This window comes from Dama dama, chromosome X (genome assembly GCF_033118175.1).
Source record: "Dama dama isolate Ldn47 chromosome X, ASM3311817v1, whole genome shotgun sequence".
NCBI lineage: Eukaryota > Metazoa > Chordata > Mammalia > Artiodactyla > Cervidae > Dama > Dama dama.
Window position 1 is genome coordinate 19,235,683 of NC_083714.1, and position 25,043 is coordinate 19,260,725.

Consider the following 25,043-nt stretch of genomic DNA (forward strand, 5'->3'; position numbering starts at 1 on the left):
ATGCAAAATAGTTCTTTCACCGCTAGAATCCCTTTTGTTACTCTTTTGTAATAGCACACACTTCTTTCTCCCTCCCCCACACCTGCCCCATTTCTTTCTACCTCTGGAAACCGTAATCTGTTCCCCATTTCTATAATTTTGTCATTTCAAAAATATATGAACAGAATCAGAATTATATGCAATCTTTTGGCTTTTTTCATTCAGCCTAATTGTCTAGAGTTCATTCAAGTAGTGTGTAATGATTCTTTCTTTTTATTGCTGAGTAGTATTCCATGGTGTAAATGTACCATAGTTTATTTAATCAATCACACATTGAACAGCATTTGAGCCATTTCTAGTGTGGACTGCTACAAATAAAGCTGCTACAAATATCGATATTTGTGTACAGGTTTTTCTGTGACTGTAAATTTTCATTTCTCTGAGATTAATGCCCAAAGAATACAAATCTCTGGGTCATATAGGAGTACATATTTAAATTTATAAATCCTAAAATGTTTTTTCATAGTAAATGTACCATTTAATCTCTTACCATCAATATATGAATGGTCCAGTTTTTTCACATCCTTGATTTCATTTGGTTTTGTCACTTTTTTATTTAGTGTAGAGATAAATCATTTTTGTTTCATTTTGCATTTCCCTGTGGTTAATGTTGCTGAGCATCTTTTTATGTGTTCATTTCCCATCTGTTTATCCTCCTTGGTGAAGTATCTTTTCATATCTTTTGCCTATTTTCTAACTGGGTTGTTTTTTTAATACTGAGTTTTGAGAGGTCTTTATATATTCTAGATAACAATCCTTTATCAGATAAGTGGTATACACACACCTCTTTTCTCCTAGTCTGTAACTAGTCTTTCTGATCTCTGAACAAGGTCTTTCACAGAACAAAAGTCTTTATTTTGACAAGGCCCAAACTGATCTATATTTCCTTTTATAGATTGTCTTTTTGGAGTCACGTCTAAAGTCCCTTCACCAAACATGCTTCCTGATGAATTTTTCAGTTTTTTTCTAAAGTTTTATGGCGTTATATCTCACATTTAAATCTATGGCCCATTTTGAGTTCATTTTTTGTGTAAATCTTTACACAAAATTATAAAAAAATGAGGTCTAGGTCAAAGTTCTTATTTTTTTCTCTCTTATGTCCAGTTCCTGTAGCACCATTCCTCCACTGACGTGCTTTTGTACCCTTGTCAAAAATCAGTTGAGCATATTTGTGTAGGCCTATTTCTGAGTCCTCTGGTCTGTTGCATTGATCTGCATGTGTTGCTCTGTAACCACATTATCCTGATTGCTGTAGCTGCAAGAAATGACTTAACACTAGGCAGACAGAGTCCACCCACTTTAATTTTTAAATATCTTTTACCTGTTCTAAAACTACTTCCTTTCCACAAAACATTTTTAGAATAAGCTCGACTGTGACCACAAAAAACTGCTATCGATAGAAATTGCATTAATAATGAGTAAATTAGAATTTTGAGATTGCATATGTAATGCTAATTTAGTTAAAAACGGTAATGGCATTCTTAAAGAAGACAATTTAATTTCTTCTGTAGTCTCATTCTAGGTCTTATTTTCTAAAGTGGTTCCTATGTTTATCATTTTTAAATCACTGAACAAATATTAACTGGTCATTTCTCTTCAGATATAACTTGGACATCTTTTTTTCATGGCCAAAATTGAAACGTCTTTTCCATAAGAATAACACATTCTTGATTTTGGTGTATAACTTTCAAGTTCTAAATCATCGTTATGTTTTTGAATTTTAAAATTATTTAAAGAGTTCTTTAAATTATTTGAAGAGTTCTTTGTAGAATTTTAAAAGACCCTCCCCCATTAGATTTCTCTTTACAGGTCTCCTAAATTTACTGCCTTAATGAAAGTATGGTTTACCTCTTCTGTTGTTTTAAACAGATGCATTTCCCCAAAGAGCAAAATAGAATATGCCCCCAAATCTTTGGGGTTTAGGTTGTTGGAGCTCAGGATGTGTTTGTTAGTCATAAATAGCAAATCAAAAGTTTTTAAATGAGAACTTTTGTGCATTCTCATGCTTTGATCTTTGATGCTGAAAACTAAAATCTTAAAAATTACAAAAAGAATCTGGTAAACCTCTTAATTTAAAAAAAAAGCATTTGAAAACTTACTATTAGGGATTTAAAAAAAAGAGAAGAGGACTGTTAAACTGATGAGAGGAAGAGAAAATGTCACCTTGTTGCTTTTGGGTGTGGGAAAAGGGAATGAGATCATGCTTTCATTTCTGTCTTGCTTTCTCAAGATAAGCTTTTCTACCCTTCTTTCTGCTTCATGGTTCAGGGTGGAAGCACCAAAAAAAAAAAAAAAAAAAAAGCAACCTGGCTCTCTTTCCCATCCTGTTTATATTCTAAATTGGCTTTTATTGTTTTAATAAATATATCACTGGCAGCCTATAAACATGGTATTAAGTGGTTACACTCAGAAAGCAGGAAATTGAAAATCACAGTCCAGTTATACTACCTTAAACACAATTACTTCTCAATAAGGAAAACTTACCTATATTATAGAAATGTAGCTCATAGTTTTAATATAATTATTACAGTGAAATTTACTACTAAGTATTGTCTTCAGAGTTCCGAAAGGATAAAAGTGTGATCTAAGAGTAGTAAGTCAGGACATCATTCAAAAATAAAGGTATTAGGCAGTTCCTGTAAATATAAAAGAACTAATAGAAAAGAGAAATACTTCAAAGTGAAATTCAGTCAATTGAAATATAGGGCAGTATTAAGATTTTAAGAATTGAGGAGTCTTGGTAAAAGGATGTGTGATGATCATTCAGTCTATGTAAATATAGAACTAAAACTGAAAAAAATTAGCACCACTAATATCAGTGATTTTTTTCTTCCCCACCTACTCCTAACTTTGTTTAGGTAATAGTCACATTATAGCAAAAACTATTTTCTGATGGAAAGAAAGTGTAATTTAAGGAAGAATGCAGTATAATGGTACTACTCACCATAAACAGATACTCCAACTTCTTTCTTCCCGTATAGCTTATCAGCATTTTAAAAATTTGATCTAATGAGAGACTGTTTAATTCTCATTCTCTAGAGCAGAGAACTCTCAGAGCCAGTGAGCCTACTATAGTCTACCCCATCAAAAGAACCCTGCTAATGGCTTTAGCCAATTTCTGAGGTAACAGTACCTGGGAGAGGGATAAACTGGGAGAAGGAAGAAGTTACTTTGTATGGATGACTTTTTGCTAACAATGAGTTTTAGCAGGCAAAGGCCACAAAAGCCATTTGATTTGTGGCAGAATTAATTAGAATGAGACTTTTTAGCTGGACCAGGTTTACCAGACTGCCAAATAAAATACTGAGCAAGCAAGACTGGTCAGTTACAATTCAGTCTCTAGAAATCTGAGCCAGCAGGAGTGTTATGTTTATGGATTCAGCTTCATCCTCGAAATACAATTGTGGTATCTCAGCAAAAATAAAAGTTATGGGGTATCTCCCAGACATTTGAATAGCAAAGGCATGTAACACTGTGTAAGACCGTGGTTATTTTTGCAGCCAATCTTAAGGATAAATCTACATTGTATTCAGGATGCTGTGTTGGGCCAAACTTAACAATGACCATTATGTGTAGAAAATAGCAACCATTGTTGTTGCCCTAAGCTTTCTCTGGAGATTAAAAAACATTTTTAATTAACCTAATAAAACCCTAATGGCAACATAACCAAAGATTAACATAACCAGAGAAGAGTGGATAGAAGCAGAAAACCTAGTGCAATTGTTGAGTTATCCTGGCAAAGGAACCCTAAACTATGTGAAGCCAGTGACTGTTTTCCTTGTCTAAAAAAGCCATTCCAAAACTATAAACACACACACATGTTTGGATTTTTCAGATAGGTCTTTAAAATGGCTGTTTCATGACAAGCTCCCAAAGAAATGGAATTTATCTGTGGTGTGTTTTGAAAGTGTATATGTATGTGTTTGCAAGAATTAAGGAAAGAATTAGACTGACAGAGTGCCTAGTGGTCTTTAAAGTGACCATTGGCTACCTTAAAGACATTTTGTTAGACAACAAGGCAACACTTTTCCTCTGGAAACATGTCTCCACAATAATAGTGGAAGTCAGAAAGTATTCCACATGCAAATATATCTGAACCTCTTCATGAATGTATTTAACACTTTGAAGTGATAGCTACATCTGGTAACAAGTATAAACCAGCATCTTATAAACTCTGGCTTCATGTTACCACTTATCTGAATTAGTCATTTAAGGGGGTTTTATAAGTCTTGCTAAGAACTGACAAGGTTAATCTTGGGCTAGGGCAGGCAGTCAGGAAATGCTGAAGCAGTTCTTCCCTTTGAAGGTTTTGTGATTGCTTGTGAGGTCAAAAAGTAGTTGTTTTAAAGTTAAGAAAGCTAAAGCATTGAGGTCATGACAGCTAAGTGAGACTTTTTTTTTCTTTGTGTAGCAACTTTGAAGAAAAACTTGATAAAATTCAGAGTTCTTTATACTTTCCATTCCACTTTTCTCTGAAATGCCTTTATTTTCTAAAGTGGAGAATTAAAAAATCATTTCAGCTGCCAAATATGATAATGGATTCAGTGCCACTAGAAAGATGTAACCTACCATTTCTTTGGCTGGATTAGCTCTCAAGAATCATTCTATTTTGTAGTTTCCCCAATAGGAGTAGATGTCTTTTATGTTTATTTATATGATTTGCATTAAAAATGCTACAGGTTTGTTCTTGATTATGTAAAACCACACAGCCAATGACAGTGAATTTAATTCTTTTAAGATGCAATGTTATTATCACATATTATTTAACATAATTTTTTTTCATTTGAAAATAAAAATTTATTCCTGAATTTTTTTCTTCCATTTTGTTGAGACATAATTAACATGCAGCATTGTTTAAGTTGAAGGTGTATAGCATAATGATTTGGCTTACATACCTCATGAAATGATGATCACAGTAAGTTTGGTGAACATCCGTTGTCTCATATAGATACAAAATATAAAAGAGGAAGAAAAAAATTCTTCCTTGTGATGAGGACTCTTAGGATTTGCTCTCTTAACAACTTTCGTATATAACACACAGCAGTGTTTATTTCTCATATTATACATTACATCCCTAGTACTTATTTATTTCAGAGCTGGAAGTTTGTACCTTTTGATTACTTTCATCCAATCTTTCCTCCCCCCACCCTCCTTAACAGACACTTATTGAGTACCTACTGTGTGCCAGGCACTGTTCTCAATACTAGAGATAGATTGGTGAAAAGACAAATCACTGCCCTTAATAGAGCTTAATAAATATTAAAGATGAAATAGAGGATTTTTAAATCCTTTAATCTGTCACTCAGATTTTAAAGACATATATTGAATGAGTTTTGAGAACTCTTGCACATTTTGCCTGAAGTTTGAACAGGGAAAATTTGACCATTTGCTTGGAATATATGGCAATAAGCTGGAAGATGATAATTAAAGCAAATTATTGTTTTGACTTTTGCTTTTATTTTTCATTTATCAGTGTTACGATTAGACCCCTTGAGTAACTGAGGAATGTTACTGATTTAACTTCTGGATTTCTTCTTTAGGATGATCTTAATTTATACAAGGGGGTGTGAATAGACATAGTAACCTTGAAAATTAAAATAAGGCACTTATAAACACCATCTTCACTCATTGGAAGAATTATAGAATACTTAATATATTTAATGTTCACCATGGAAAGTGGATGTATTACTCAGTTATTTTTGCCTATGTGAGTAGTACAAGAGCTGACTCAAAGGAGATGACATGATGGTTCCTGTCCTGAAGTGAAATAAGATGATGGGGTTGTGGTGGAAAAATGATGTGGTCATGCCCATATTTGCTCACATCTCTTGTTCATTTCCTTTTATAGAGGAAAACCAAAGAGAGTCTCATTTCTTATTTTTTTTAAGTTTCCTTTTTGTATTTTCTTTTCATGTCATTTTCCTTTTTCCCCCTTAAAATTGCATTATCATAATTTGCAATTCATTGGGTCAAGTTGTGCTTTGAAATACTGTAAGTACCCCTTAGAATGGTCATAGTAGAGACATTATACCCATTTTAGGCAATCGATTACATATATGCACACAGACATCCTGAGCTCCTTGGGTGTAAAAGGCAGGTTTCATAAATCTTTCTATTTCCTGATGCCATCTAGTACAGTGCATTTTATAGAGTGGATGTTCATTCAGTGTTTGTGCAATGAATGAATATGAGCCAAGAATTTTATTTTTGTTTTCCAAAATACCAAATACTTTATAAGCTCAAGGAATTTTTAAAATACTTATTTTTATGGAAAATTTTAAACATACAAAATAAAATAGCATAAGGAACCCCCTCAGTTTCAACAGTTTATCAATATCTGATGTTCTTATATTTCATCCTTTCTCTCCACTTCTTTTTTTTAATGATTTTAAAAAAGACTTATTTTCTTTATTTGACTGCATCAGGTCTTAGTTGTGGCATGTGGGATCTTAGATCTTCATTGTGGCATGTGGGAACTTTTAGTTGCAGCATGCAGAATCTTTAGTTGCGGCATGTGGAATCTTTAGTTGAGACATGAGTACTCTTAGATGTCACATGAGGGATCTAGTTATCTGACCAGGGATCGAACTCAGGTCACCTCCTTTGGGAGCCTGGACTCCTAGCCACTGGACCGCCAGGGAAGTCCCTCCCCTTCGTCTTTATTGTTGTTTGGGATTTGCTTTAAAATAACCTACTTATTATTTTACATACAAATACTATAGTCTTCTTCATTTTTAATATTTTAGAGTAGTAATAATTTCTGCATTTCATACAGAGTTTAACTTTCAAACCCTTTCTTTTCTAGTGTATGTGTCAGAGAAGGAAACTCCTGTTGATTATAAGAAGAAAAATCCATTTGCTACATATAAGCTGGATATTTTTAAGTAGTTTTGTAACAAATATATTGCCTTTCTTAATCTTTTAAAAATGTATTAAAAGCTTCTAAAAACTACACTATCATGATAAGCCCTTGTCTCAGGGACATGAACCTGATTCTGCAAAATGTTCAGAATTGATATTAATGAATTAGTTTTTCTTTTAACAATTAAACAGCACAGAACACATGTTAAAACTTATTCTGGTAATTGCATTCTCTGTTTTGAAATGTCTTGTTAAACACCTATGGATTTTATGCTTTTTTGTTTCTCTAAAATTGGATGACTCCATCATAAATATTAGTAAATAAAGCACCAGTTATCAATAAAGAAGTATGCCATCGAGTCCCTTGGAGAAAGTTACTTGTTTAGTAACACTAAGATGTTCTCTGATTTTTCAGTATACTGACAAGAGCAATAGTGGGTAAAACTGCTGGTGCCTTAGCATGCAAGGCAGCGGCCCCACACTGGATTATTAGTCTTTGTATTCAACACCATACCCATCCTGTTCAAAAAAGACCTACACCATATAGTTAATTAATGAATGTTCTTGATTAAGCAGGAAAAAATGATTTTTCTTAAATCTCAACTCTTGGGTATACATCTTTTCAATACTCTGTGTGATGAAATGGAAGTACATAAAAAAATTTCTGCTGCATATGGATGTACAGTGATTGTCCTGAGGAAAAGCACTTGTGCAGTTGTTTGAATTGCAAGCTAAACTAGCTGCATTTAAAAAAAAAAAAACAAAATGAATTTTACTTAAAAAAGCAGATGACACAATAACTGATTATTCAGAGCTGAATATTTTGCAGATACATTATCAAAAGTGAACCGTGTGCTAGTCACTGCAAGGAAAACAACTGAGGGTATTTGTTGCCAATGATAAAGATTTCAAACAAAAATTCAAATTCTTGAAAACTTGCATCAGCCACCATGCATCAATACTTTGACTTTTCTAATGAGGTTGGGGGTATTTTTAATGAAAGTGACTTGTTAGATATTGTAAAATGAAGTGTGACAACATTTGGACGATCTGTATTAGTTCCATATGATCCGTGCATGATGTTATGAAATCAAGCATTTAAAATCAATCAATCAAGTAAAAGGTCCATTTAAACTACAAGACAAACCAATGGGTTTTAGTGTAACAGTATGAAAAAGTCATTGATTTGGTATCAGATTCCACACTACAACTAACGTTTAAGAAACTACCACTGCCCCAGTTTTGGCGTGGTATTAATAAGAAGAATAGCCACAATTATCCCGAAAAGCTCCTAAAACACTTCCTTTTTCCAAACAACATGTCTGTGAGAGGTCACATTTTCTTCCTATACTTGAATCAAAACAACATTGCAACAGGCTGAATGCAGAAGCAGATATGGAAATCCAGCAGTCTATTAAATTAAACAAAAATGTAAACAATATCCTCTTCTCACTTTTTTTTTTTCCTGCAAAATCTTTATTTCTTTTTGGTTCAGGGCTTGGGTGAGGGCCCCAGGGTGGTTAAAAAAAATGCCTAGTGACTGCTGGGAATGGTTCAGGCAGCAGCCCTGACTTCAGGGGGATGCAGAAGGGCCCCTCAAAGGCTCTAGAGGCTCCAATTGTACTTGAGGGTGAGCCCTTGGAAAAGTTACTGGCTCAGCTTCGCATCCCCCCACCCCGTCCTCAGTCTATGGAGGTTTGGATGCGGCTGATCAAGTGGTTGTAATCTACTTAATGAGTTTCATTTACTCCTCCAGGAAACAGCTCTCTAGGAAGTCACAGGGATTGGGGTCTGTGCAGTCAGAATCCAGGGCATGCAGGTCCACAGTGTCTGGCTCAGGTTCTTCTCCAGGGCCGTGGCAGTTTCCTTATTGTCCAGAGTTCTATTCCATTCATCTTGAGGACAGCTTCTGCATGTCCTAGAAGAGAGCACGGGACACTGCACTGGTTTTGCATTTTCAAGAGACGCTGTGCACCCTTGCCCTTTTCCACAGTGGACTCATGGAAAAAGTTGTCCACGCCCTCCAGAGCCACATCTTCGCGGTGGAAACAGAAGCTCAGAGAGAGGTAGGTATAGGGGGGGCCAGATGCAGGATGACCTAGTGGTTGACCGCAGCTTTCATCTCAGTGGAATAATTCTGACCAATCTGGGAGCTCATGGTTGACAAGCAGTAAGGAGCAAAACCTCAAAAAAACAAAAACAAAAACGGTGTTGACTGATTCCAGAGGCCAAGGATGGCAGAGTGGTTGGTTCCTAAGATTATGACTGGAAAAGAGGTTGAGGTTGACCAGAGTCTGGGAAAGGGGGCGTCCCTGTATCTGTTGTGTCCAAACACTGTTGAAGCAAGAAATATCTATAGGAGCGCCGCATGCACTGCCTCCCCCCACTAATTTTTTAAGGTAGTTTTCATTTTCTTAAATGTTATTTATATTCAGATGCAGCAGGTTATCATTGTTTTTAAATAAATATCTTTAATACAATAATAAACACTGATTTAACCAACATATTCAAAAGCTCTTTGAAATCCTCAGGTCCTGAGGCCAAAAAGTTTAGGAGATGCTGAGTTAATTGGGTTTTTTGGTTTGTTTCCTGTCCTTTCCTGTTTCCTTTCCTCCCCTACCCTTTTTTTTTGAATGAGAGACCCTCAGAATAGGAAGGTGTGGAGCACATGAGTTATTTCTTTATATGATTTTAATAGCTATGAACAGAACACAGATGTCTTTCCCCCATTTCATTGAGATACAATTAACATATAAAATTGTATTAGTTTAAAGTGTACAATGAGATGATTTAATGTATGTATATATTGTGAAATGATTCCTACAGGTCTAGTTAACATCTACCACCCCACAGTGTCACTTTTTTTTTCCCTGTGATGAGAACTTTTAAGGTCTACTTGCTTAGCAACTTTGAAATACACAATTCAGTATTGTTAATTATGTATAGTCACCATAGATGTCTTCCAAATCAGTTCCTTATCCCATGTGTAGTTCTATTGATAATCTGTGGAGGACCCATGCTTTTAATCCTTCTATTTATTTCAACCTTTTGTTTTAGGGCATTAAGATAAGGTATATAATTTAATATGTAATATGACATCCTATTTTTAAATGTTGATTACTTAGTTATGCAAATACAGAGCCAACAAATATTTTCTGTTGGAGAGATACCCCTTGGAATATTGAAATTAAGATGTTCTTGTGGCTTATTCCCCCCCTAAATCATCACGTAAACCAGATCTACTTGATTGTTAAAACTGACACATCCACTCAACAGGAAGTTTGTGTACCTAAGACTGTTCCTAGTATAAATTTCCTAAACTTTCTGATATTGCCCCAAATTACAGTAGCAATGTCCTGCATCTTAATTTGATACCTGTTTTATGTTAGATCCCTTTGCATTATTTGTTTGTTTGTTTTATAACTCATGAAGATGGGTAAAGTCCTGTTCCATTAAAGAACAATAGATGAGTGTTATTGAGGTGTGGCATTAAGTACAGTGGGAGAGGCCTCCATTGTACGTGTCATACATGGAAAGAATATACCCAGTACTGGGTGTGGTGGGGAGAGGATGACGTTTGAATGAAAGTTGGAAGGGACTTTAAAAATACTACATCAAGGTCTTATGTCCTAACTGTGGATTACACCAACCTATCTATGAAACTCATGAAACTTTGGGTGTGCCTTTTTCCTCCCTTTCCACCCAGAAGGGTGTGTAGATCCACAGGTGCATGTGTGTGAACTTTTAACTTTATGGATTTGTTGGTAACATCTGAGAGAGTGTGAGCTTTACATGTACAGATAAAACACGGGTTGGTTTCCATTGGCTTTCCCCAGCCTTCATCAAGATGGATTTGGAACGCAGTATAAAGTTGTTTCATTCTGTGGCCTGCTTATAAAAATGTGAAATGTATTACACAACTCTTAACACCATCTTCTATTCCCAAACCAGTTCTCATTACCCATAGTAAAAACAGATGCTGTTCACACATATAGTCACACACATGCACAAACACAAACACTGATACCATCCTTCCTCCAGTCCCACACACCTGTGCATAACTCTTATGATGAGACATTTAGAAAATTACTGAAACTGGCTGAACTACTGATGGGATACAACAGTCTTAGGAAATGTCCTGGTATTTTACCAAGAAGTGCTCGCTCAGTTGCTTAGTCATGTCTGACTCTTTCCTACTCCAGGGGATCTTCCTGACCCAGGGATCAAACCCACATCTCCTGCATTGGCAGGCAGATTCTTTACTGCTGCTCTCTTTGGGAAGCCCCTTACTAAGTAGAAGACACCCATTTTTAAAGGGAGTATCCATTCCTAGAACTTCTGTCGCAATATTTTGCTGTCAAAATGAATTCTATTATGTTATGCTGCTGCTGCTAAGTCGCTTCAGTCGTGTCCGACTCTGTGCGACCCCATAGATGGCAGCCCGCCAGACTCCCCCGTCCCTGGGATTCTCCAGGCAAGAACACTGGAGTGGGTTGCCATTTCTTTCTCCAATGCATGAAAGTGAAAGTGAAGTCGCTCAGTCGTGTCCGACTCTTGGCGACCCCCTGGACTGCAGCCCTACCAGGCTTTTCCATCCATGGGATTTTCCAGGCAAGGGGTGCCATTGCCTTCTCCGATGAATAGACTTTAAAATCAGTGCTTGGGTATTGACAGATTTCACTGTGATCGAAGATTAGCCTTAGCGTTCAGAAAGCTAGAAAGCATACACATTTCAGATGACCATGAAAGCAAAAGCAAGGGATCTGTTTCTGGGTAGCATGATCATTGAAGAAGTTCATAGTACTTGGGACAGTGTTGTAAAGTGATAAGTGTGGCCAAATAAAAGGTAAGGCAGGGAAAACCCAACATTGCTGGCCTGATACTGATACTGTTTTCTTAGTGGAGGCAACTGCCTGTGCCCCAGTTTTCCCTGGAAAAACCTGATAACATATACACGGATGCCCTTTCTTCCAGTTAGCTCAAGGCGCTTGAGCGTAGCTTACTACCCCACATAATCCCTGACTGGCCACAGGCAGCTAGAGCTATCCTTGTTTCACAGACGGTGAAACTGAGACCTGGCAAAGTTGGAGAGGCTTCCTTTAGTGAGTCAGCAATGAAAACAGATGGAAAAACACGTCCTCTGGCTCTGACGCTCTATGCCTTCTGTTTTGGATTGTGTTGCCTTTTGATATTTCATGCAGTTTTTGTGATTGATGAAATAAAGTGCTTGCATTAAGGAGATAGAGTGTAATCCAGTGTCTGTTAATGGTGGTTAGTGACGAGAACAGGAGTACACTCTTGCCTCCTAATGTGATGTGTCCCAATCCTTTTTATAAGCGAGTATAACATGAATCGTCTCCTTATTCTGAGAATTCAATATGTTATCTTAAAATGCTTCACTTTGTTTTATATTATTTACAAAGGACTGGCGGATCTATTATCTCACTTTCATACTTGTTAGGTAGATAGAGCAGATGGTATTATGCATATACTATACCAGATAGATGATAACAGTGGCTGCCGCTTGCTGAGCACCTTGCTGGAACCAGACCCTGTTACGTACTTGTCTCATTTAATCATCATCAACACCCTTTGAAGTATGTGGAATTAGCTCTACTTTTATAAATATGAACCTGGGGCTCAGAGAAGCTAAGTTGTGTGATCAAGGTCACACAGATTTCAAGTCTGTCTGATTCCTAAGACCCTGATGCTCCCATTGCACTCCATTTCCTTTCAAGTGACTGACTTGCTCTGTCCATCTTAGACATGGTCTCCTGAACCTAGGTCAGTACTCGTATTGATTTATTGTTGTCTCCCATAAAGGGCAAGAACTCACAACTCACCAGTTGCTTCATTGAGCAAGTAACTGATTAGAATTGCTAGACCAGTTAAAGAAATTTCAATAATAAGCATATAGCAGTTACCACATACCTAATGCTTACCATGTGCCAGGCTATGATCTAAAATTTGAATACACATTAAATCATCTAAGCATCACAACAATGTACAAAAGTTATTATTAAGTGACATAGTTACTATTATCATCCCTGGATGAGAAAACAGGCACAAGAGCTTAAACAGTTTGCCGAAAGACAATGTAGAAAATTGTGGAGACAAGATTTGAACCAGTCTGGCTCCAGAATGCTGAGATACTCAACAGTACTGCCTCTTAATAGAAAATTCAGTTCAGCAAGTGCTAGCTTAGTTCCTATATGCTGTGCAGTGCTTAGTTGCTCATTCAGGTCTGATTCTTTGTGACTCCATGGACTGCAGCCTGCCAGGCTCCTCTGTCCATGGGATTCTCTAGGCAAGAATACTGGAGTGGGTTGCCATGCCCTTCTCCAGGGGATCTTCCAGACCCAGGGATTGAACCCATGTCTCCTGCATTGCAGGCGGATTCTTTACCCTCTGAGCCACCAGAGAAATCCCTTCCTATATGCTACGCTGGTAGAAAATACAATTCTTATACTTAATAGGTTACATTTTCAACAGCAAACAAAATGTAGATACTCACGGTAAATGCTCTGACATCTAGTATGTGGCATATAAGTCTTGTATGAAGACATGAAGAAGTATGGCTCAAGATGAATAATAGAAAGTTAAAGTGGTCTGGGACAGTTAATTTGCCTTTCTAAGTAATGTACTTTCCTATGGACGACTGACTTGGCCTCTGGGGGAGAAGCTGGTTCCATGTGTTCTAAAATAAGCAGGTTACTTGGCTAATGTTCAAACTTTAAATAGGTATGTGGGTTACAGCTATTTGACCTGAACCAACTTAAAATTCCTTTGTGTTTTTGCATGATTTCAGCAGAGCTGAAAAAATTCACTTTTCTCTAAATGTTGTGAAGTTCAAATTTATTAATACTTGGCAAAATACTGTGAGGCTGACAGGAAGGGGATTCATAAGTATTGTATCATTCCTTTGTCAGGGTATTCTGTCTCTAGCAGGAAGTGTTATGACTTGCTCTGTAAAGTTGCAGTTGTAAGAAGAATGTTGGGTTTCCAGATTGGCAGTTCTGGGCGTGGGAGGTTCCTTCTATTAGTACTGTGAGAAACAGGTTTGCTCTCGTCCCAGAAGGGGAACTATTTTAATATTTCATTGGGCTCTAACTTTTATAGTATGGAATATTTAAGCAGAAATTGAGACATCTTGAAATCCATATTATGTGTTTGAGTAGTTACACATTTGGAGACACTTTCTAAATCTTATGTATTGAAATAGAAGCAAATTTGTTTTAAAAGAAAATTTTGAAGCTTAGAATCTGACATTTTCTAAATATATATGTATATTCTGTATTTTCTTTATTTGGAGAATATTTTAGGGACTTTTTACTTTTAAAAAATTGGTTTTGTAGGCACTTCACTGGCAATCCAGTGGTTAGGACTTTGTCTTCTAATGCAGGATGTGCTGGTTCGATCCCTTCCTGGGGAGCTAAAGTCCCACATGTCTCATGGCCAAAAAACCAAAACATAAAACAGAGGCAATATTGTAACAAATTCAATACATGCTTTAAAAATGTTTTTAAAAGTCGGTTTTGTAATCCTAATTATATAGCTGTTTCTATCTAGTCAGATGCCCAAAGGTTTAAATGACAGATCCTTACTTTAATCTTGGAGGTGGGGCACAAGGGGATGGATTTACAAATGCCATTGAGCCCTGTTAAATGGTTTTTCAAAAATCTGTGACATAGAAGTTGAGGGTAGCTATCATGACAGAATACGACAAACAGTTGTCCTAGTGTTTATTCATACTTTCCAAAATAAATTGAAAATCACTGGTGATGAGATTTTGATGGTGTTAAATAACATAGTAATGATACTGATTTCTGATGCTCACAGACTCCACCAGGGATTTCTATCACATAGTGGTCATATAAGCTTTATTTCTCTTATTTCAGAATAGCTGGTTATATAAATCTCGACTCTGAATCAAGGGTAACCTCTTAGTTGTTCTTACTACAATTCAAATGAAGTAAAAAGTGAAGAAACAAAAGAATCTATTTTTCTCAATTAACAAGTACCTTATTTGAGAACATATAAGCAGAGTATGTGACACTACAGGAGGCAATTTCAATGACTAATAGAACAAACTTTCAGTTTAGCTCAAAGTCTAAGCTGAAATTTTATCTCTAGTGATTCTGAGCTGTACATCACAATATTTTGTTTTGAATTAACTAGTCTGATCTTGCCTTGTGAGAGATATATATCTGAAGGTTGCCCTTGGCTGCAGTGTTAATTTTCACTGAAAAGAGGAGAATGGAAATACTCCTTAGGTATGAAGGTTAGTTAATTTCATTAGAAGCAGATATGTCTTTTCATAAATCATTCAGATATTTTTGGAAAGTGTCAAAGTTTACTTAGGCAATGAGGAAGGGATTGGACCTTTTAAAAAAAGATCAGGATGGGGAATACATGTAAATCCATGGCTGATTCATGTCAATGTATGACAAAAACCACTACAATATTGTAAACTAATTAGCCTCCAACTAATAAAAATAAATAAAAAAAAATATGCTATTTCAATCCAAGGATTTAATGATTCTTAGCTTTGTAAAGATGGAGGAGAGGTATAACTTTGTTGTATCTTTGGGCTTGATACAATATTCTTCATAACAGGAAATGGGGGCTTTTTGAATATGGTTAAGAGGTACATTAAATGCATACAACACTCTTGTCTGGCAAGAATTTAAAGAATGTCTTCAATATGACAATTGATTTGACTGTTTCTGTTGGAAAAATTATTAACTTATTTTTAAATAGTCATTGCTTAAACATCTTATCTTTTTTTACTAAGACAAAAAGAGGAAAGGAAACTTTTACTTAAAATGGAAGTATTTGATATTCCTCCAGGAAATGACACAGGATTGGGCACACTTTGGGGTTTAAGTGACTCATAGATATCGGTACTTGAAAAAAAGATCAATTAGAATCTAGCTTATGCTAGATTCTAGAATAGAAGAGAGTTATTTCCAGAAGGTGAACTCATTTAATAGCTACGTAGGGTGAAATCATTCACTAGATGTCTGGGGTTTGCTTTAAAATAATTCAGGGAAAAGAGAGGGGATAAGAAAGAGGGAGAGGGAGAGCACACAGCTGAAGAGAGGACAGGTAAAGAAAATCAATGGGAAAATCCTGATAAATGTAGAGTCTCAATGATAGGATTGTGGGTGTTGTACAATTTTCTCTTCTGTATATCATAATAAAAATTTTAAGTATAGCTTTAGTTTGCAGCAATTTACATCTATTTCTAAATGATACTTTTATCTGTAAATTGCAGGTTTGTCAAAACATGATGTGTATTATTGTAAAGGTGAAATGTGCTGCTTGATTGTCAAAATTGTTGCCAAGCAAAAACTGTTTCTGAAAGAAAAAAAAAAAAACAAACTTTGTTTGACTTTCAGTTAAATTCAAAGGACAGGTTGCAAACATCTTGAAGAGTTTTGTAGTATCTTGAAGTATTAAACAGGAGTAGACAGTTAAATCATGCTAACAGGCCAAGTGCATGTGAAGAATGTGGGCGCACTATTATGTCTGAAGTGTTTTGTTCCCAGGTTTCTTTACAGAGTGTGCATTTTTGAAACCACACGAGACAGCTATTTCGCCTGTATTTTGTTTATTCCCTTTCCCTACCTGCCAACATCAATTTATTCAACAAACATTTTGTAAGGGCTTATTGTGAGCCAAGATACAAAGTCAAATAAGATACCAGCCCTGCTTTCAAGGAACTCACAGCCTAGCAGAGGAGATAGAGAAGCAGTTGGTTATCACACACTGAGGAGGGTACTGGAATGGGGGAAGGGGAGTCACTGGTCAGCAACCAGAACCCTATGCTGTGTCTCCTTTAAAACAACACAGACACAACAGTTGAGGTGGTTTAATTGATTGTAGGTATTGGAGAAATAGGGAGAAGACTAAGATGGCTCAGTTTAAGTCTGTGTGCCCCTGCCCCCATGCGTCACTGTACAAATAACAGCCTCCTTGGCTCCCCTGTCCCTCTTAATAAACCTTCATTCACCCTTCTCTTCTGCATCCGTGGGCCTTGGTGGAGCAGCATACACACAGAAGATAGCAATCTCTTTTTCACATCAACTAGTAAGCTAATGTTTAAGTGTCCTTGACATTTTTGGATCCAACCAAGGCAAAATTGCAGTTATATGCAGGCAGTTACTTGGCGTTGGATACAAGGGAGAGTTAGCCTTCAGTCCGTGATAGAACCTTCCAAAGTTCATTGCTCAATTAATTTGGAATTTGAAATGTATTTTGTCATGTAAATAGTAGGTACGACTTTTTTACGGTCACTTTACAATTGTCCCTGAAATGGTATGCTATGTCACCAAAATGATGTTTTCCGGGTTTGTATTATTAGGATCTAAAGGAATTGTAGAAACATCATTGCTAAATGTATCCAAATCAGCCAGCTGTTTTATTCTCTAGTTTCCACTTCTGTACAGCCTAACAGCATATATAAGTGTGTGTGTGCATGTGCATACACGCTCAGTTGCTCATTCGTGTCTGACGCTTTTTGACACTATGGACTGTAGCCCACCTGGTTCCTCTGTCCATGGAATTTTCCAGGCAAGAATACTGAAGTGGGTTGTCATTTCCTTCTCCAAGGGAACTCCTGACCCAGGGATTGAACCTGTATGTCCTGCATTGGCAGACAGATTCTTTACCACTGTGTTACCAGGAAAGTCCATATATAACAGTGCTTCATGGTAAAATACTGTCTGTTTTATAACTGTCTAACCAGGAATTCACTGGTTGTCCAGTGGTTAGGACCCTGTGCTTCCACTGCAGGGGGCATGAGTTTGATTCATGGTTAGGGAATTAAGATCCCACATGCTGCCAGGTGCAGCCAAAAAAACAAAACTTTTAACAAATGTGACCATGATATTGAGAAATAAATATAACATCGCTGAGTTATCTAGCGATGTCCTCTTGTGTAGTTTTACCAATTTGTGGCTGAAATGTCAGGTAGAATTACCAGAGGTTCTAGGCCAAAAAAGCAACCTAGCTAAGCAAAGTATGCGCTACTTGTTGAATTTTGCTTTCATCATAGAAGCTTGTTCTCTACTTGACTGTAATGAATAATTTTTAATAATGCTGAGGTGCTGGAATAATAAACAGTAACATATTTCACCACTTATTATGTCTGCTTTCACCTTTCCTAAACTTTCAGGGCTAGGAACCTGTGACTCAAAACAGGGAACCTGTGACACAGGTGAGACCATTTAGAGAGTAACTCACTTGTGACTTTAAGAGCAACAGATGATTGAGAAAGATGATATCAACTCTTAAACTGCTACAGTTACTCCTTTACCAAGATTCCACTAAAGTTTTCTAAAAGGAAGCAAACAAAACTCCAAGCTGCAGTCACCTTGAGAAAATAAGCTATAAGATTAAAAACTAATCACTAAAAACAAGCAAACAAAAAACTGTGGGTACCTCAGTGATGGCTGTTGTGTGTTAAAAAACAATCTTGTACTCAAAATAAATCACACTGATACTTGAGTGTGTGCTTATATCTATACTAAATTATTAGCACTGATACAATGAGAATAGTTGTTTATAGTAGTTAGCATATAAGAGGCTGAAATTAAGCGATATTAAATACAGGGAAGCAGAAACATGTCATATATAGGAATGAATGTGCTGCAAGAGAAGGTCAGCATTCTTGTCCTTATTTTTAAAAAGTCTGGCCTGTTTTTTGGTCAGTACCCACTTAACACCAATGTTTTGAAGAAAGAATGTTTAGAACGCTTTCATATATAGTCCCTACTGAACCTGTTGCCGATAATCTGTATGTTTTACACGGTTCCAGTTTTGGTGATTTCAGTTCAAGGATTAATTGAATCCCTTCTTTAAATAATGAAAATGAATTAGCATTAGCTAGAAGGGTCCCTATCTTCATTTTCTGGCAACTTTTTATATTTCTCAATATCATGGTCACATTTGTTAAAAGTTTTGTTTTTTTGGCTGCACCTGGCAGCATGTGGGATCTTAGTTCCCTAACCATGAATCAAACCCATGCCCCCTGCAGTGGAAGCACAGGGTCCTAACCACTGGACAACCAGTGAATTCCTGGTTAGGAATTTTTTAATTATTTTCCATATGGTATAATAGGCATGTGCCTTCTTTCCATAAAGCACTGTGTAGCCTCTTCGTTTTCATTTTTATTGTAAGAGTAGTTAATTACCTTCTCTCTCACATACTCTTTTTTTTTTTAATTTTACATTTACTGTACATCTCTGTTTTGGGCAAAGTCACTTAACTACCCTAAGTTTTTGTTTCTTCCCTAATTTCAGTAATCATTGGATATTGGAAATACTGGGAATTAACACCACCCTCAAAACATTGCAGTTGGTTGGAATGTGTTTTGAGGCATACTTCTGTACCCAGAGTCCAGCAAAAGATTATCATTGTGGGAATATCCGAGAGGAAGATGAAGTTTAGATTCTGTTCTTGAGAAATAAACAATCTTGAAATAAGACATCAGAGCAAGTAATTAGAAAAGTATTTGTGTGCTGATGGTGAAAGAATGGTTGTCTTTGATGGGGGAAGATTATTCTCTTTGACCAAGTTTGAGGATCTGTGTGGAGGAGGCAGATGAACTGAATCTAGTAGGATAATGGATGTCCCAGCCAGACTGTCCTCATCCACTTATATAACTATAGGAGGATGTCTGTGATTAAATTGCTGAATTTTGTGGCAACATTCTAAATCCTGTGGGAGTTGAAGAGAAAGATCAGCAGGGGTGTGTAGTCATTGGGAAACATGGTTTGGAAGAGGATGAGGCTTCTGCTGAAACTTGAAGGATGAGTAGAATTTGGATAAGGAGATAAGAGGAATAAAGCAGAGGGCATTTTTAGTCTGAAAGGTAGATAATAGAGAGAGGGTGTTCTTACTAGGAGGGAGAGATAGAGGTAGTGGGGTCAGGATAAAACAGAAGGTACTGATGTAGGAGTCAGTAGGACATGTTCAGGAGGATGGTGCATGCTTATGTGTGCTTAGTCACTTCATTTGTGTCCAACTGTCTGCGAGCCTATGGACCATAGCCTGCCAGGTTCCTCTCTCCATGCGATTCTCCAGGCAAGAATACTGGAGTGGGTTGCCATTTCCTTCTCCACAGGAGGGTGGTAGTGATCAAAAAGCTAATTTTGAGTGTTGTTGAAAGGTTAAACTGGTTAGATGTAACTAGTAGGAACGCTAGAAGACCCGGGATACCCGGCAAAGTTTAGACAAGCCATTTCAGCATAATAATTATAGCTTCCTGAAATGAGACTGACATGATCAAAATGGTTGTGAATCCTAGATGTGGACCTTTTTTGATTCAAGGTATTTACTGAGAGGGAACTCTGCTCAGTGTTTGGTGGCAGCCTGGATGGGAAAAGAGTTTGGGGGAGAATGGATACATGTAAATGTATGGCTGGGTCCCTTTGCTGTCCACCTGAAACTATCACACTAGTTAAATCAGCTATGCCCCAATACAAGATAAAAAGTTTAAAAAGAAAATAAAAGATTTATTGAGAATACACTTGTGTCCCTGTGTTGTGCTAAGTGCTGTGGTGAATACAGAGATGAGTAAGCTGTGTTACTACTTAAATAAGTTTATAGTCTTGTTGGGGAAATAAATTCATTCACTAAACTGTGATTGAGAAAGCTATAATACAGCATAACAATTGAGAATGCTGACTTTGGTGTCAGGTGGAGTTGGGTTGAGACCTAGGTCTTCCTCTCTTGAGCCATGTGACTGGGCAAGTTATTCAACTTCTGTAAGCCTGTTTGCTTTACTGTAAAATGGAAATAACAGTATTACGTGGTTCACAGAGTTTTTCTGAGAAGTAACTTTACATAATGTATAGCACAGTTCATTTAAATAATAAGTCCTCCATAAATGTTAGCTGTTATAATATAAACTTACAATGATATGTTATTATATTATCTTAATTATGATTATTACCCACTCTGTAGCCACTGTGAGAGGGGCTGGGAATATGAGGATGAAGGCAAAGCAGTCCCTTCCATCAAAAAGCTTTTGTATAGTAGTATTAAATGTTATCCTTGTGTGACTGTATTTTCCCATTCAAAAGTTAGTACGTATGATCTGACAGTAAGATATGTAAAATTAGAGCTATCTGAAAGGATTCATGCAGACTGTAATAGAAGAAAATATATAGTTTTGTGAGAGTCCTGGGAAAAGAGAATTTTTCCCTCAGGTGGGGACCGTCCAAAGAGGCTTTCTCAAAGATTCTTCTGAAGAGTAGATGCGAGAGTAGATGCCCTCATTGGGGCAGAGGTTATCTTTATAGAGTGTGATTCCAGGGTGTTCAGCGCATGTAATGGGAAGAAACATTGGAAGGATAGACAGGTATCAATACAGAAAAGTGTGTAGGGTTCTTGGATGTTGTGCTGAAAAGTTGGGACTTGCTTTCATAGGGAATATACCTTAGATCTACTCTTCAGGAAGTTAGCAGCATAAATATTACATAGAAGGGAGATAGGACTGTAGATAGATAGTCTAAAAGGTCTTTAGAAAAATCTAGACATGATAAAGGGCTATGATAATCCAAAGAGTCTAGTGATTTACTTCTATCTCCCTTTGTTTCTTGTGACCAAACTTCCTGAGTTTGTAAAGCTGGAGACTGAGGAAAGTTGAAAAGGAGACTGAATTTGACAGCAGAGGTGTTCGAAAAGGGGAGAAATAACATGGCAGTAAGTTCAAATGTAGACACTTAGACTTTCCTGATTGGGATTTTCCTCTCTGACCTTCCTTCTCCCTTGGCCGGAAAGTCAAGTCCAGATTTTGAGTTTCAGCCTTCTAAATTAGACCCTGACTCCTTCTGCTCCAACTGTGTTTGTCACAAACCCTAGGCACAGTGCTCCAACCACACTATCTTTCTCTAGCGCCAGAATATCATCTTCTCTGTGCCTAGAGTGCCTTTACCAGTGATATATGTCTGAGGATGTCCTCCTTATGTTTTAAGATAAAGTTCAAAAGTTACCTTCTCTGGAAAACTTTTCCTGAAGTCCATCACTGTCACCCCACCACTCAGTTACTAGCATGATGGCATTAATACTATGTCTTTGTTTTCCATCTTTGTCTCCTCTGGACAGTAAAGTCTTCTAGAGGAGACTTTGGATCTTAAATCTCTATATATGCAGCACCCAACACGGTGCCTGGTACCTACTAAACATTCACTTAAGGCTTGAATATAAATGAATAAGTTGGGTGAGTATGATAGACATTCAAGCTGAAATCTTCGCAAGTCGTTTGGAAACATGTCACTAGAGCTTGAGTAATCAGAGCTTTGGGTGAGCTTTAATTCAGAGGGTTGCATGCCCATCTGACTTGGAGACTAGTGCTGTTGACTTACCAGCTAGGGAGGAGGCACGGTGGCAGTTTCTGTTGGTACAGTTAGGTATGTGAAGTGTGGGTGTTCTGAAGCATTGCCTGTTTTGGACAGAGGAAGGTGACAAATGCACAGATACAAATAATGTATTCTTCCATGTTTTATCCACCTTCTCTTCTTCATGATTTGAACTTATCAGCTTAACTGTGTGTGTATGACCAAATCGCTGATTTTGAGTCATCAGCCTCACTTTCGCAATTCTGTTTACCTGCTAGTGGCTGATGAATAGCCCCTGCTTTTATCTTTTAGTTCCATTCAATTTCAAGAAAAAAATACAAAATTCATAATCAACTCTTGATTATCCATGGTTGATTTTCCCACTGTGTGTGCCCTGCTGCCCGAGCCACGGTTGGTTGTGATTGACACAGATTAGTAAATTTAGTCTGCTGCATTCCTAAAGTGAATCGCTTTAGGGGATGAAAACAGGCTCTCTCTCTCTCTCTCCCCTCCCCCCCCCCCCCCCCCGCCACACCCCTGCCGCCTCCACCCTCCATCAAATGCCTTTCAGAATTTGAGTAATTGTTTCAGGTAGTTAGTTGTAGGTACACCTTTCTCAGCAAAGATTTGTATTCAGGGTTTAAGTATAGTTAAATGACCCAGTGGAGTGGTTTCGTAATTGCTGTATTGTTAGTCAAACGCTGTAATTAGGGATGACTTCATAGGCATAAGATTCCTCTATGGGTGACGCCCTGAATTCAGACTCAGTTGTATACCATATCCTTTTATGAAAAAACAAACAGACAAGGTTTTGTTTGCTTTTGTTTCATTCCCTCATTTAAAAATCTGTTTTCCTGTCTCTCGATGTTTAAGGAGAGAGGTTTGCTTTTTTTCTGCTGTTTTTCCCTTTATAGAGAGAAGGCCAGCACTGTAGCTAGGGAGGAAAACAGAATTTGGGACAAAGTGCTCTGCAGATGACAGAATTCAGAAAAATGGAGAAACCCTGGAAGCTTTTATCTTTGATTGGTATTTCATTTGGCTAAATTTAAATGGAGGGAAAATATATATTTCTTTCTTTTTTTTTTGAAATATCAGTGCCTGCTCTCTCTCCAAATGAAGTTCATTTTTTGTGGGAAGACAGACGGGGGAAAAGGACACATTTCAACATATTTCAACAGTCAGACTTTCTTTTTGCTTACCAATGACATACTGTGAAATTTTATTCAGCAATAATAGTTACTTTTTACCTCTTCACCTTTCATTTTTCATTGCTCACAGGAAAAATAAACTGCAAAGTAGGAAGAATGTGACAGTATTGACAAGCTGTTAACTATTTTTTAAGTGGTCCTGATATAAAGTAAAAATTGGATTAAAAAAAAAAAAACTCTCCTGGCCATTCTTCAAGTTGTGTTTAGAAACTGGCCTTATGCAGGAGCCAAATTGACTCATGGGTAAATAGTGGCTGACAAATTTTCATTAGTCCCAGCCTTCTTAAATTACCTTGACTTAAAGGCTTATAGTTTTTATATATGAAGGAGATCTATCATACTCTGCAGTTGATAATTATAGGGCAAAAGATATAACTTTTCGTATATTTTATTTAAAAGGTTCTTAGTAGAACTCATGCCTTATATTTATACATAGCCTCTTAATTACTTAGGCATTGATTTGTTTCTCTTTTTCTTTCATTAAGGATTTGAAGTTGCTGTATAATGCTTTATGGTTTATAGTGTGCCTTCACATGCCATCTTTAATCTTCATCAGGACCCTAGGGAAGTAGTTATTATGGCTGTTTTCAAAGGAGGAAACTGAGGCTTAGAAAGATTAAATAAACAAACTCATAGACACACTGCTAGGAGGTCGCAGAGCCGGGACACTGATTGATGTTTTCTGATTCCACATCTCTCAATCTTCCTGTGTTAACATACTACATCCTTGGGTGGGGAACAACAGTTTGCTGCAAGTATTCAGGATTCAGTCAAGGTGTTTATTGGGCAGGAATCATCTGTTTTGCTTCCTAAACCCCAATCTGGGATGTTTTACTTATTTTGAGAGAAAGAGTACAATGAATGCCCTATAAAGAGGGTAGAGCTTTCAGTAATTTTAATTTGTACAGTTTCTAAAAATCTGATGTTCCTGGCAGTCTTCCCTAAATTATTTAAATGTGGTATTTTCTTCCAGGATAGTACTTAATTGCTTGATTCCATCAAGTACCCATAAGTAATCTTAAGGACAAACTTTTTTTTATTCATAGTGGGAAAAAATCTGCATTAAATAACTAATTTGAATATTATGATTTTTGTCAGCTGAGGTGTATATTGTGAGGCTTTTAAACTTTACATTGGATTTCTTAGTTTTAGTCCAGGTGCTTCAGGGTAGCATTTATTTATTTACTTTCAAATAATTATAAATAAACAAAATGGAGTTTATTTAAGTGGGAGACTCCTAAATTAAACTATGTCGTTATCCTGAACTAAACAAATATTCTTTGTGTAATATATGCGTGTTACAGTTCTTTTCATTCTTAGTTGTGCCTCTTCTTGTCTCCTGTAGCTGTAAAATCTGAGCTATCAGTGTAAAAGGGGTCACTTTAGGCTTTCATGATGGTATTTAGACAGGAATAAGAAATTAGGAAACTTGAAAGTGTATTTTGGGGTTTTTTTTTAATGATGTGTTTTATTAATTTTTTTTTTAAGTAAGCATGTGCCTTGAAAGCATTTCTATGAGATGTATATATATCCTAATTTTGCAGGATGAACAAAAGTGCTACTTTTTTGGCCTGCTTGAGATGAAATT

General features: G+C 36.8%; 1 protein-coding gene across 2 annotated transcripts in view; it reads left to right on the forward strand.

Annotated features, from left to right (window-relative positions):
• The window catches only part of PLS3 (plastin 3), a 90,209-nt gene that overhangs the window by 15,275 nt on the left and 49,891 nt on the right, over nucleotides 1–25,043 (forward strand). The window lies entirely within an intron of this gene.